This window comes from Pan paniscus, chromosome 9 (assembly GCF_029289425.2).
Source record: "Pan paniscus chromosome 9, NHGRI_mPanPan1-v2.0_pri, whole genome shotgun sequence".
Taxonomy (NCBI): Eukaryota; Metazoa; Chordata; class Mammalia; order Primates; family Hominidae; genus Pan; species Pan paniscus.
This window is the reverse complement of record NC_073258.2, coordinates 72,478,916-72,493,144: the sequence shown is the minus strand read 5'-3', so window position 1 is coordinate 72,493,144 and position 14,229 is coordinate 72,478,916. Positions and strand designations below refer to the sequence as shown.

The 14,229-nt window shown below is 48.1% G+C and overlaps 1 pseudogene; it reads right to left on the bottom strand.

The window, feature by feature from the left end:
* Positions 1–9,723: 9,723 nt before the first annotated feature.
* Positions 9,724–13,687, bottom strand: LOC106634664 (olfactory receptor 7E24-like; annotated as a pseudogene).
* Positions 13,688–14,229: the final 542 nt, after the last annotated feature.

The following is a 14,229-nucleotide window of genomic DNA, read 5'->3' as shown; positions in this document are numbered from 1 at the left end:
AATGATTTCACACCATAGCTCAGTACATACACACATATCTGTATGCATACTTCCTGCTCTTTTCTTTTTTCCAGACACGGTCGCTCCATTTCCCCACCGCGCCCCCTCCCTCCCTTCCCCCACCCACTGCTGGAGCGCAGTGGCACGCTCACTTCAGCCTCAATCTTCCAGGCTCAAGCTATCCTCCCACCTCAGTCTCCCAAGTAGCTGGAACTACAGGCACGCGCCACCACGCCCAGCTAATTTTTAAATTTTTTGTAGAGACAGGGTCTCCTATGTTGCCCAGGCTGGTCTTGAACTCCTGGCCTCAAGCAATCCTCCTGCCTCAGCCTCCCAAAGTGTTGGGATTACAGGTGTGAGCCACCATGCCCAGCCCACTCACTGCTTTTCTTTTTTCTTTTTTTTCTTTTTTTTTTGGGGGGGAGACAGAGTCTCGCTCTGTCCTCCAGGCTGAAGTGCGGTGGCGCGATCTTGGCTCACTGCAACCTCCATCTCCCAGGTTCAAGCCATTCTTGTGCCTCAGCCTCCAGAGTAGCTGGGATCACAGGGACGTGCCACCATGCCCAGCTAATTTTTGTGTTTTTAGTAGAGACAGGGTTTCACAGCCTGTTACCCAGGCTGGTCTCGAACTCCAGATCTCAGGTGATACACCCACCTCAGCGTCTCAAAATGCTGCGATTACAGGCATGAGCCACTGCTCCCGGCCCACTCCCTGCTATTTTTAGTTCTATTTTTATTTTTATTTTTATTTTGAGACGGAGTTTCGCTGTTGTTTCTTAGGCTGGATGGAGTGCCAAGACCCCGTCTCAGCTAACTGCAACCTCCGCCTCCCAGTTCAAGCGATTCTTCTGCCTCTGCCTCCCAAGTAGCTGTGATTACAGGCACCTGCCACCATGCCCGGCTAATTTTTGTATTTTTAGTAGAGACGAGGTTTCACCATGTCGGCCAGGCTGGTCTCAAACTCCCTACCTCAGGCAATCCACTCGCCTCGGCCTCCCAAAGTGCTGGGATTACAGGCATGAGCCACCGCGCCCGGCCTTTAGTTCTATTTTTAAAAAATGTTTAGCAACTGGGACTTGCTAGACCGAGCCACCATCTTTTGGGAGCAGAGCATGAGAAGCCTGCTCCCGTTCAGGCCATGAAGGGAGACAGACCCAACATCTGGAGAACAGGATACCAAACAGCCCACAGGATGGCTGTGATGCACCCACAAATCCCCTCAGAGATGGGCAAACTGAGACTGGCTGGAGGTGGGCCAGTAAGTGAGGTGCTGAGTTGGGGGCCACCCAGTGGGCTGAAGGAATGGGGCCTTGGCCCAGAGACTGGCTTGGGAAGGGGTGGCGTTTAGGAAGCTGTGAAGCCAGGGCAGGGGCTAAGGAAGTACCTGTCACTGGGCATGGGGCCCCCAATCCTGCCCAGTCTCACCTTCATGTGCAGGCTCGAGCCCAGGTACACGGTGAAGATGGCCACAGCCTGCCACCAGTGGTAGATGGTGAAGATGAAGTCCTGTCTCTCCTTGTCTTCGTACAAGATTCCCAGGAGTGCTGCAGGCAGGCAGTACAGGGCAGGCAGGGGAGAGGTGTCACCTGGGGCCTGGGGCTGCCTAGCTACCATCTACGAACTTTACTAAGCCCTGTATGTGTCCCAGCCCGGGACCAGAGAGCGCCCAGAAAGTGCTGTGAGCCGGTCCTGGCCTGCCCCCTGGTGGAGACCCTGGTCACCACACTGCTCACACGCTAAGCAGAAGTAGGAGCAGGTGCGCCGGGCTGTGTGGATGCAGGTGGTCCCGCTCCGCACCACATGTGTGGCCTCAAAAGAAGAAAGCTCTGTGCTTAGTCATGTCCTGTCCCCAACCCCAGGTGTGCAGTGGCAAGCTTGCAGGCGCTGTTTCTCCTCCTCAGCCGGGACTAGAGAGATCGAACTGTTTGCAGCTGCCAACTCTGCCAATCAAACCTGAAGCTAAGCATGGAGAGGGGGGCTTCCTTTCCAGTGAGTCCTCCCAGGGTGGGCAACAAGAGTAATGGATTGGGAGTCAGAAGATGCACACTCATTCTCAGGACTGTAATGTTGGCTCCATGGGTGATTTGGGTACTTAACTCCCCAGAGCTGCTTTTCCCAATGCTGAGATGAGCTTATGCCTATTGTGTGCTGTGTTCTGAAGTTCTAAAGTGAGAAAGAGGGCATGGCACCTGCCAAATCATAGGGGCCACTATAAACACCTTCACCAGGCACTCAGGACATGAACACTCCTGTCTTGGGGCCCTGCAGGGTGACTTTACCCCCACAGTGCTGCTATGAAGAGACAAGGATCCCCCAGGGTTCACCTGTGGAGATGGGATATGGAGCTGGGCAGAGGGGATGCCATGACCAGACGGGGCACAACATGGGTCCAAGATACCCAGGTTGGACTCTGCCCAGAATTGGCTATCCTTGAGCAAAACGGCCAAGAGACTGTGGTGCAGTATGAGGCTTCAGCCCCTGCTACAGGCAGAGACACGCAGTCAGCCTCTGCCCTGCCAGCAGCAGGCATGACCTCTGCCACCCCACACCCCCAAGGATGACGTTCAAAACTGTTCATAGCTTCGGCCCATCAGAACAGACGCTGACATGGATGCCCCGCAGGACTGTGCCCATGTGTGCTAGCTGTGTGTCACTGCGTGTGCCCATCTGTGGGCAGGGAACATCCTGGAGCTGAACATGGGCCCACCGCTGCCTTCTGCAAACAGGGCCCTGTTCCCCAGCAGCCCAGAACTGAGGCCTGGACTCTGGTACTGAGCAGACTGGGTTGGGGCTGCAGGCCTGCTCCTCTCTATACAAAGGCCCATGTCTGTATCTATGCCGTGGATGTACAACAGGCCACTTGCTCCTACCACATGCTCCGTGAGGCAGAGACCAAAACATCTGCTCCAAGTGACATGAAAACAATGCCAGGGTAAGCCCTGTCCCCTGGTATGAAAAGGGAGAATCCCTGATGTGTTTCTCACACTGTCCCTAAGGGGTGTCCACAGAGCCCCACACCTGCCCCGTGTAGCCACGAGATTTCACACTGACCCTCCAGTGTTGATGGGGCCCTGTGCCCACCCTGGGGTATTAATGGAATGTCCATGGCGTGGAACCCCCACACCTGTCTCCAGGGTGTCCACGCCCTACCCATCTGCCCCCAGTGTGTCCATGAGACTTCCCTTCCACCCCTGCAGTGTCCACAGGAAGCCCCACCGGACTCTGCCATGTCCACAGGACCCTATGTGACCATGGGACCCCATATCTGTCCCTGGGATGTCTATGTCTAGCCAACCACCCACAGATAGCCATAAAGCCCCCTGCTCCGCCCCCCCAGTGCTCACAGCTATACTCACTGCTGAGTCCAGTCTTGTTCAGGGTGCTGCCCACACCCCAAAGGGCAGCTGCCACACAGAGGATCCAGCTGTGTTGAAGGACCCGAGGCACAGGGGCCCAGAAAAAGAGGATGAAGGTGAGCAGCAGGTGCACCCCTGCTCCAGCCATGAGGGGCACCGGGCGTGGCAGCCACAAGCCCAGCAGGCCCAGGAGTGAGGCGACTGAGGCGCCCAGGCTGTAAGCCATGAGGAGGTAAGCCAGCCGCTCCAGCACCACCGAGCACACGCCATAGCCCTGCGTGGGGACAAGGGGTGAGTGTTGAAGTCCGGAACAGCCCAGACCCCAGTCTCAGCCCTCCCCGCATCGCGGGGGGTGCCTCAACCCCCTGCGATGGGTGTCCTAAGAGCCATGGGGGGAGAGGGGCTGGCTTGTACTCCCCGCATCGCGGGGGGTGTCCCCCCCCGCGATGGGGGTCCTAAGAGCCAGGGAGGGAAAGAGGGGCTGGCTTTTACTCCCCGCATCGCGGGGATGCCTCACCCCCCTGCGATGGGGGTCCTAAGAGCCAGTGGGGGAAGAGGGACTGGCTCTTACTCCCCGCATGGCGGGGGGTACCTCAACCCCCTGCGATGGGGTTCCTAAGAGCCAGGGGGGGAAGAGGGACTAGCTCTTACTCCCCGCATCGCGGGGGGTGCCTCAGCCCCCTGCGATGGGGGTCCTAAGAGCCAGGGGGGAAGAGGGGCTGGGTCTTACGCCCCGCATCGCGGGGGGTGCCTCACCCCCGTGCGATGGGGGTCCTAAGAGCCAGGGGGGGAAGAGGGGCTGGCTCTTACTCCCCGCATCGCAGGAGGTATGTACAACCCCTGCGATATTGGCAGTAATATCATCCTCTCCCCCTGAACCTAAGAAACAATATCTCAGAAGCATGTACGCCCCCTGCGATATTGGAAGTAACATCATTTTCTCCCTCTCCAGATATTCGGAACAATATCACAGTGGGTGCGTACAGGCCCTGCGACATTGCGGCTAGTATCTTCCTCTCCCTCCCAGGATAGAAGGAACAATGTCACAAGGGTGTGTACACCCTCTGCGATATTGGGGGTGATATCTTCCTCTCCCCCTCTGCCTATTAGGAACAATGTCACACAAGGGGTGTACACCCCCTGCTATATTGGGAGTGATATCATCCTCTCTGTCCCTGGATATTAGGAACAATAACCCTAGGGAGTGTACACCTCCTGCAATATTCAGACTAATATCATCCTCTCGCCCCCTGGATATTAGGATCAATACCACAGGGGTGGTGTGCACCCCCGGCGAAATTGGAAGAAATATCATCCTCTCCACCTTTGGATGTTCGGAACAGTATCACGGGGGAGGTCTCCGCCCACTGCGATTTTGGGAGTCGTAACATCCGCTCCCACACAGGATATTAGGAACAACATGACCGAAGGGATGTACACCCACTGCGATATTTTCCATAATGTCATCCTCTACCCCCTGGCTATTAGGAGTAACATCATAGAGGGGTGTACACTTTCTGTGATATTGGGAGACATATCTTCTCCCCCACGGATATCGGGAACAGTTTTATTAATTATTAATATTAATAAATATAATAACAATAGTAATCATCGATATTAATAACTACAGTGGAGACAGTAAAACTTAATGTGGATTAAAAATATTAATGATTACAATTAATAATAGCAACATCAATATTAATAGAATAATAATATCAGTAATTAATGTTACTTAAATGCATCATAAGTGATGTTGGTAATAAAACAATGATTAATATTAATATTAATAACTAATATTTTTTAAAATGGCATTAATAGTAAGAATTAATTTTAATCATGCATAATCATATCTTTAAAATAGTCATTAATGACTAATAACGTTATACTATTAATTAATATTACCATTGATAATCATTAATGAGACTGATGTTTAATAATTCATAATATTGTTACTCCTAATACCGCAGGGGGTGTACACCTACCTGTGATATTGTTCCTAATATCCAGGGATGGAGAGCATGATATTAGTTTTCATATCGCAGTAGGTGTACACTCACCCTGTGACACTGATCCTAATATCCAGCGGGTGGAGTATGACATGACTGCCAACACAGCAATCAATGTACAGCCACCCGGTGATATTGCTCCTAATATTCACGGAAGAAGCGTATATTACTCCCAATATCGCAGGGAGTGTACACCTCTTCTGTGATATTCTTCCTAGTATCCCGAGGGGGAGAGGGTGACAATAATTCCAGCATCGTAGGCTGTGTTCACCCAGCCTGTGATATTGTTATTAATATCCTGAAAGGGAGAGGATGATATTACTCCCCATAATAGATAGATATGACTCCCCATAATAGAGCAGGAGGTGTACACCCACCCTGTGATATTCTTCCTCATATTAAGAGGCCGAGAGGTTGATATTACTCCCAATATCGCAGGAAGTATACACCCCCGTGTGAGATGGTCCTTCGTAATATTCCAAGGCGGAGGGGGTGATATGACTACATATATGGCAGAAAGTGTACACCCCCCAGGGATATTGTTCCCATGATCGTGGAGGGAAGAGGATGATATAACTTTAAATATCACAGAAGTTGGATACGCCCCCACTGATATTGTCTCTAATTGCCACGTGGGAGAGGAGGATATGATACCCAATATCGCAGGGAGTAGAAACACCCCTGTGATACTGTTCTTAATATTCAGGGAGGACGAGGATGATATTACTCCGAATACAGACGGGTGTACACCCGTCTGTGAAATAGTTCATTATTTCCAGAGGGGAGATGATATTACTCACAATGTGGTAAACAGGCTGTGAGTCCACTGCGGATCCTAAAAACCAGGGGGGGAAGAGGGGCTGGCTCTTACTCCCGGCATCGCTGGGGGTGCCTCACCCCCCAGCGATGGGGGTCCTAAAATCCAGGGTAGGAAGAGGGGCTGGCTCTTACTATTCCTAAAGGAATAGTTTAGAGGGACTCATTCCCTGCTATCGTGGGTGAGATGTCTATGAAAAGGACAACCAGTTGCGGAGGGTAGCAAAATTTTGAAGTAGATTTCTGAGACCCCCAGCACAACCAGGAACAGAAACTCCACACTCTGCTGAGCGGATAGTTTGCACATTGGTCTCCTCCCATCTGCCCAGCGCACTCTCCTGTTTGTCCTGAGGAGGAAACAAAACAAGGCTCCCGACCGTCCCTCAGCACTCACTTGAAGGGGTGGCCCGTCCCTCCACACCTGTGGGTATTTCTAGTTGGGTGGGATGAGAGACTGAGAAAAGAAATAAGACACAGAGACAAAGTATGGAGAAACAACAGTGAGCCCAGGGGACTGGCGCTCAGCATACCAAGGACCTGCACTGGCACAGGCCTCTGAGTTCCCTCAGTTTTTATTGATTATTATTTTTATTATTTTAGCAAAAAGGAATGTGGTAGGAGGGCAGGGTGATAATAAGGAGAAGGTCAGCAACGAAGAGGTGAGCAATAGAATCTATGTCATAATGAAGTTCACGGGAAGGTACTATGACTGGACGCGTACATAAGCCAGATTTAGGTTTCTCTCCACCCAAACATCTCAGCGGAGTAAAGAATAACAAGGCAGCATTGCTGCAAACATGTCTCACCTCCCAACATAGGGCGGATTTCCCCCAACTCAGCATTGAACAAATGTACAATCGGGTTTTATACCGGGACATTCAGTTCCCAGGGGCAGGCAGGAGACAGGGGCCTTCCTCTCTCTCAACTGCAAGAGGCTTTCCTCTTTGACTAATCCACCTCAGCACAGACCCTTTACTGGTGTCGGGCTCGGGGACGGTCAGGTCTTTCTCCTCCCACGAGGCCACTTTTCAGACTATCACATGGGGAGAAACCTTGGACAATACGCCGCTTTCAAGGGCAGGGCTCCCTGTGGCTTTCCACAGTGTATCGTGCCCCTGGTTTATTGAGACTAGAGAATGGCGATGACTTTTACCAAGTATACTGCTTGGAAACATCTTGTTAACAAGGCACGTCCTGAACAGCCCTAGATCCCTTAAACCTCGATTTCATACAACACATGTTTTTGTGAGCTTCAGGTTGGGTCAAAGAGGCTGGGGCAAAGCTACACATTAACAACATCTCAACAAAGCAATTGTTGAAAGTACAGGTCTTTCTCAAAATGGAGTCTCTTATGTCTTTCCTTTCTACATAGACACAGTAACAGTCTGATCGCTCTTTCTTTTCCCTACACTCACTGAACTGCCCTTCCCCTCTGCTGGGCCATGACCACGGAGAACAGGTCCACTGTCCTCCCTGTGTGGTGCACCATGGAGGCTCAGACTCCATCCTCAGGGCTGGCAAGAAGACAGACTAAGACATGAGCCTCCTGATACAGGTGACGGGAGTGGAGCCCACAGGACTGGATCCTCACACTGCAGGGCTGGAGGCACAGACTGACTATTTACTATTCTGTGGCCTGGGGGGCTGAAGGCACAGAGCTCCTTATTAGCCAAAGTCACCCAAGTTCCCCAACCTGTAAGGATTTCCTCATAATAATGCAAGAAGAAGAGAAAAGAGAGTGTCCATAGAAGCTTTGGGGCTCTTCCTCGAATCAGGAGAAAGCTGGTGTGTATTCTTCGCTTCTTTCTTTTCTTTTTAAACATGCAACTGCTTTAATTTTCATCTTTTATTATGGGAAAATATATCACGTATAAATATGAAAAATTATAAATATATATTAGTTCATATAGAATGGCCAGTATAAATATTTACAATTTCAACGCTTTTTCAGTTTACAGTTTCATGACATTAAGTACGTTCACATTGTTTAGCAACCATCACCGCCATCCTCTCCGGAACAGTTTTATCTTTCAAAATGGAAATTGCACCCATTCACTAAGCTCTCCACTCCTCTCTCTCGCCCGCCCCTGGGGCCACCTTTCTAGTTTGCAACTCTATGAGTTTAACTACTCTAGACACTTGATAGATAAGTGGAATCATACCGTGTTTAATTTTTTTGTTTTGGAAACACAGTCTTTCTCTGTCACCCCGGCTGGAGTGCAGTGGTGTGATGTCACCTCACTGCAACCTCCACATCATGGGTTCAAGCGATTCTTGTGTCACAGTCTCCCGAGTAGCTGGTATTACAGGCATGCGCCACCACACCCAGCTAATTTTTGTGTTTTAAATAGAGACCATATTGGCCAGGCTGGTCTCGAACTCCTGACCTGAAGTGATCCGCCTGGCTCAGCCTCCCAAAGTGCTGGGGTTACAGGTGCGAGCCACTGAGCCTGGGCGTGTTTATCCTTTTGAGATTTATTTATTTCACTGATGATAATGTTTTGAAGGTTCATTCATGCTGCGGCCTGCGTCAGAAGTGCCTCTCTGTTTTTTGTTTGTTTGTTTTTTGTTTGTTTGTTCGTTTGACTTTGTTTTGTTTTGTGTTTCCATGGAGTCTCACTCTGTCGCACAGGCTGGAGTGCAGTGGCCCAATCTGGGCTCACTGCAACCTCCGCCTCCCGGTTCCAGCCATTCTTGTGCCTCAGCCTCCCGAGTACTTGGGACTATAGGCACACGTCACCACACTCGTCTCATTTTTTGCATTTTCAGTAGAGACAGGGTTTCACCAAGATGGCCAGGCTGGTCTTGAATTCCTGACCTCAGGTGATCCGCCCACCTCGGTCTTCCAAGAGGCTGCGATTACAGGCGTGAGCCACCGCACCGGCCAGAAGTGCCTGCATTTTTAAGGCTGAATAGTCTTCCATTGTATGAAGGAACTGCAGTGTGCTTTTTCATTCATCTGTCCACGAACCCTTGGGTTGTTTCCATATTTTGGCTGTTGTGAATAATGCTGCTATGAATATGGGTGTACACAAATCTGTCTTCCACTCCTGGCTTCTAATTCTTTTTGGTAGGTACCCGCAAATGAAACTGCGGGAACATCTGATCATTCTGTTTCTAATTTTTCCAGTATACGCCATACTATTTTCCCCGTTCCTTCACGGTTTTACATTCCCTCCGATCAGATTCGAGCATTCCTACTTCCCTCTAGCCTCACCAATGCCTGTTTGTTTATCATATCCATCCTAATGTGTGGCATCACATTCTTGGTTTGATTTGTGCTTCCCTATGATGAGTGATTTTGAACATCATTTTAGATGCTTATTGGCCATTGCTATATCTTCTTTAGGAACACGTCTACTCGAGTCTTCTGACCATTGTTGATGGGATGCTTTGGGTTTCTTGTTGTTTAGTTCTAGCTGTTCTTTATATATGATGGATACCAGCCTCTTTTCAGATATATGCTTTGCAAATCTTTTTCCTAATCCATGGGTTATTTTTTCACTCAGTTCACAGTGTTTTTTGCTACACAAAAGTGTCTGTCATTTAGATGTAATCCAAGGAATCTAATTTTCTTTTGTTGCCTATGCTTTTGGTGTCATATCCCAGAGAATATTGTCCAATCTGATGTCATGAAAGTAGAGCCAATGTTTTCTTTTAGGCACATGATACTTTTAGCGCTTGGGGTGAGGTCTTTGATCCAGTTTGTGTTAATTTTTGCACCTGGTGTGACAGAGGGTCCACCTTCATTCTTCTGCATGTGGAAATCAAGTTTCTCCAACAACATTTCTTGAAAAGGCTGCTTTTCCACCAATGAGCTTTCTTAGCACTCATGTGAAAAATCATTTGAACATATAGGTGAGAAGTTATTTCTGAGCTCCAAAAGAAACAAACAACAACAGACAACAGATAAGGATACAGCATGGGCCGGGCGCGGTCGCTCACGCCTGTAATCCCAGCCCTCTGGGAGGCTGAGGCGGGCGGATCACCTGAGGTCAGGAGTTGAAGACCAGCCTGACCGACAGGGAGAAACCCCCGCCTCTACTAGAAATACAACATTAGCTGGGCGTGCTGGCGCATGCCTGTAATCCCAGCTACTTGGGAGGTGGAGGCAGGAGAATCGCTTGAACCCAGGAGGCAGAGGTTGCGGTGAGCCAAGATTGCTCCATGACACTCCAGCCTGGGCAACAAGAGCGAAACTCCGTCTCAAAACAAAAAACAAACAACAAAAAACAAAAAACCAGCATGATTTCAAGAGCAGAAAGACAAGAGCTTAAAAACCAGCATAATGAGAAAGTTAGGAAGCTTCTTACCAAAGCATCTGGAAATATGCAAGCAATTCTTGTGAACTAAAATTTTCATACTGTACTATCAAACACTAGAACTCACTTATTCCATCTTTCTGTATTTTGGGACCCAATTATCCACTTGTCTTCATTCCCTATCCCACCCCTTTTCTTCCCAGCGTCTGCTAACCACCTTTATATTTCCACCTTCCTGAGATTCCTTTTGTGTGTAGGTGTGTGATGGAGTCTCTTTCTGTTGCCCAGGTTGGAGTACGCAGGCACAATCCGGGCTCACTGCAAGCTCCGCCTCCCAAGTTCAAGGGCTTCTTGGGCCTCAGCCCTCTGAGTAGCTGAGACTACAGGCACGCGTCACCACGCCTGACTCTTTGTTTGTGTTTTCCGTAGAGACCAGGTTTCACCATGTTGGCCAGGCGGGTCTCGAACTCCTGGACTCAAGTGATCCGTGCGACTCGGCCTCCCAGAGTGCTGGGATTACAGGCCTGAGCCACCACACCTGGCCAAGGTTTCCTTTTTTCTTCCTACATAGAAGTGAGGACATGAAATATTTGTCATTCTGTGCCTGGCTTATTTCATTTAATATACAGACCTGAAATCTCATCCATTTTGTGTGCAGCGGAGAGGAGTTTCTTCCTTTTTAGGCTGAATAATACTTCACCGGGTGTGTATACCACAGTTTCTTCATTGAAACAAATTTCTGAAGAGCAAATATTTTAAAAATGTCTCGGAATGTGAAACTTCAGGGATACTGTGCCCACTTTGTTCTTTTCTATTTCCCATCTTATGTATATGCAAGTGTATAACAAAGCAGCAATCAATGTGTGTATAAATCTATAGCTTCGACAAATGTAAAATGTAAATGCTAAGTGGTGGCTGGGCACGGTCCCTCATGCCTGTAATCCCAGCACTTTGGGAGGCGGAAGCGGGCGGATCACCTGAGGTCGGGAGTTCAAGACCAGCCTGACCAAAATGGAGAAACACTGTCTCTATTAACAATACAAAAAAAAAAAAAGAAAGAAAGAAATTAGCCAGGCATGGTAGCGCATGCCTGTAATCCCAGCTACTTGGAAGCCTCAGACAGGAGAATTGCTTGAATACGGGAGGCAGAGGTTGCAATGAGCCGAGACCGTGCCATTGAACTTCAGCCTGGGCAACAAAAGTGAAACTCTGACTCAAAAATTAAAGAAAAGAAAGAAATAGAAAATGCGAAATGGTAAGAAAAAACAGCATAATAAACATTTGTATCGTGTTGATGGACAATGCGTTTGAAGATAATATTTGAAGAAATCATACTACAATTAATTTCTGTTCTTACTCATTGGAGCTTGATGCCCCTAAAAACTTCATCATTGGAATCACCTCTGGTGCTTTAAAAGAAAAAAAAAAAAATCCACATACTCACACAGGTGCAAGAAAATCAGAATCTCACGTATTGAGACCCAGGCCTCATCATTTGTAACCTCCCCAGGTGATTTGATTCAAAGCCAAGATTGAGGAATGGCAACATGGATCTCTACACATAACCTGCCTAAATAGATTCTATAGAAGCAGTTTATAAAGAAATTCCACATGAACTGTGGAAGAGGATATGAATTTGATGTACAATATGTCCTCACTTAACATCTTTGAAAGTCTCTTGGAAACTTCACCTTGAAGCAAAATTATGTATAGTGAAACCACTTATTTTTCTTCAACAGTATAACTACACAACTTTGAACAACCAATGGTGTTGGAGGACCTCCTGTACATTGTTTCCATAAAGTCAGTTTTCAGGGAATTCCAAAACGAAGTGAGGGCTTCGTGTATATAAAAAGATGGTTGTGATTCCACCTGGATGACAGGATTATTGCTCAGAAACTAAAGGAGGCCGCCTAGGTATAGAGGATTCAGTCATGAGGTTTCTGCTAAACAAAGGATCCCAGAATCCTCACCCATTCCAGTTAAAGGCATAACGAAGAAAGCAATATTCACAAAGGAAATGCGGAAAGGAATAAAAGCCATCAAGCCACAAAAAGAATGTGACTAAGGGGCAGGATTTGCAGATGTAGAGATTTAATGTGGTTGCCCTTTCTCACCCACACAAGAAAAAGGATGGAACAGATCATGAGATTCGACTGTTCTGCTGAGCAGCCTCCGCAGGGCACTTTGTATGTCCCTGTTTCTCAGGCTGTAGATGAAAAGGTTCTGCACGGGGGTGAAAACAGCATACATCGGTGACGCCACCACACCATTCCTGGGGGGTGGTGACACAGCTGAAGTCAGGTACATGCCAATGCCTGTTCCATAAAATCAGCAAACAACTGCTAGGTGAGAGCCACAGGTGGAGAAGGCTTTATACTTCCTATCCGACGATGAAATCTGAGAATGGAAGGGACAATTTTATAGCAAGACAAAAGGATCCCTGAAATGGGAAGAAAACCAAACATAGTAATATCGAAATATATGAATATGCTATTGATGGCGCTGTCAGAACAGGCAAGTTTGAGAAGTTGAGACGGGTCACAGACAAAATTAGAGATTTCCACATTCTTGATGATGGTGAATTATAACACAATCCAACTGTGCAGCTGGGAATCCAACAAGCTAAGGAAAAAGGACACCAAAACGAAGAAGACACAGAGGTGAGGATTCACGATGACTGGGTAGTGCAGAGGGCGGCAGATGGCTACAAAGCAGTCATAGGCCATCACAGTCAGGAGCATGCCTTCTATACATGCAAAAAGGACCAAGAAAGACATCTGCATCAGACAGCCCTCATGAGAAATGACTCTGCTATGCGACTGCATGTCCACAATCATCTTGGGAACCGTGGCCGAGGTGAAACCGATGTCAGCCCAGCACAGGTTGGAGAGGAGGAAGTACATGGGGGTGTGGAGGGGGGAGTCAGAGCGGACAGCCAGGATGCTGAGCAGGTTCCTCAGCACCGTGACCAGATACATGGACAGGGAAAGGGACAGCAAAGCGAGGGTCCTCGCTTTGTTCTGGATCCTCTGAGAGTCCCAGGAGGCGGAATTCTCAGACAGCTGTGAGATTCCGTGGCTCTGTGTGTCTTGGACACCTTGAGAAGGAAAGAGGATTGGAAAAACAAAAGATAAAAACCAGCCCTTAATGCTGGATGCAAGCAATTCACAAGGAACATCTTCACACTTGCGGACCATACACCGCCAGCAATGTTTCTCAGTTGTGACAATTCCAAAAATCTCAGGATTATTACGTGATTTACTTTTTTGCTATACAAGGCTATCTGTGCATACTACTTTAGAGAAAATCCACTGAAGAATATTAGAAGACCGAAACGTCATATATAACAAATCTGTGATCTCAGTAAAATACGGCCTACTCTTTTCAGAAAAAATACAATGCAATGACTGTGTCTTTCTCTCTTTAAGAAAAACATCTCAGTCTAACTGAAAGGAATTAAGAAGCCGTGAAATACACTCTACTTTTTTCTGACACCGTGCTACAACTTCCATTGATGTAGAATATGTAAAAGGATGACACAAGAGCTAGGACCCCATTATCTGAAAACGATACCGAACCTTATAGTTCTCAATCGGAAGAGCTTTTTCCATGCCTGTTACTTTTCATATTTATTATCATCCTTCGGTTTTCTGACATCATTTCTTCATAAAAGTACATGCACACTCAAAGATGGGAGCTGTGTTTCCAAATGAATTGAATCTATAACTCTTGGCCCAGCACCATGGCTCACACTTGTAATCCCAGCACTTTGGGCGGCCGAGGCTG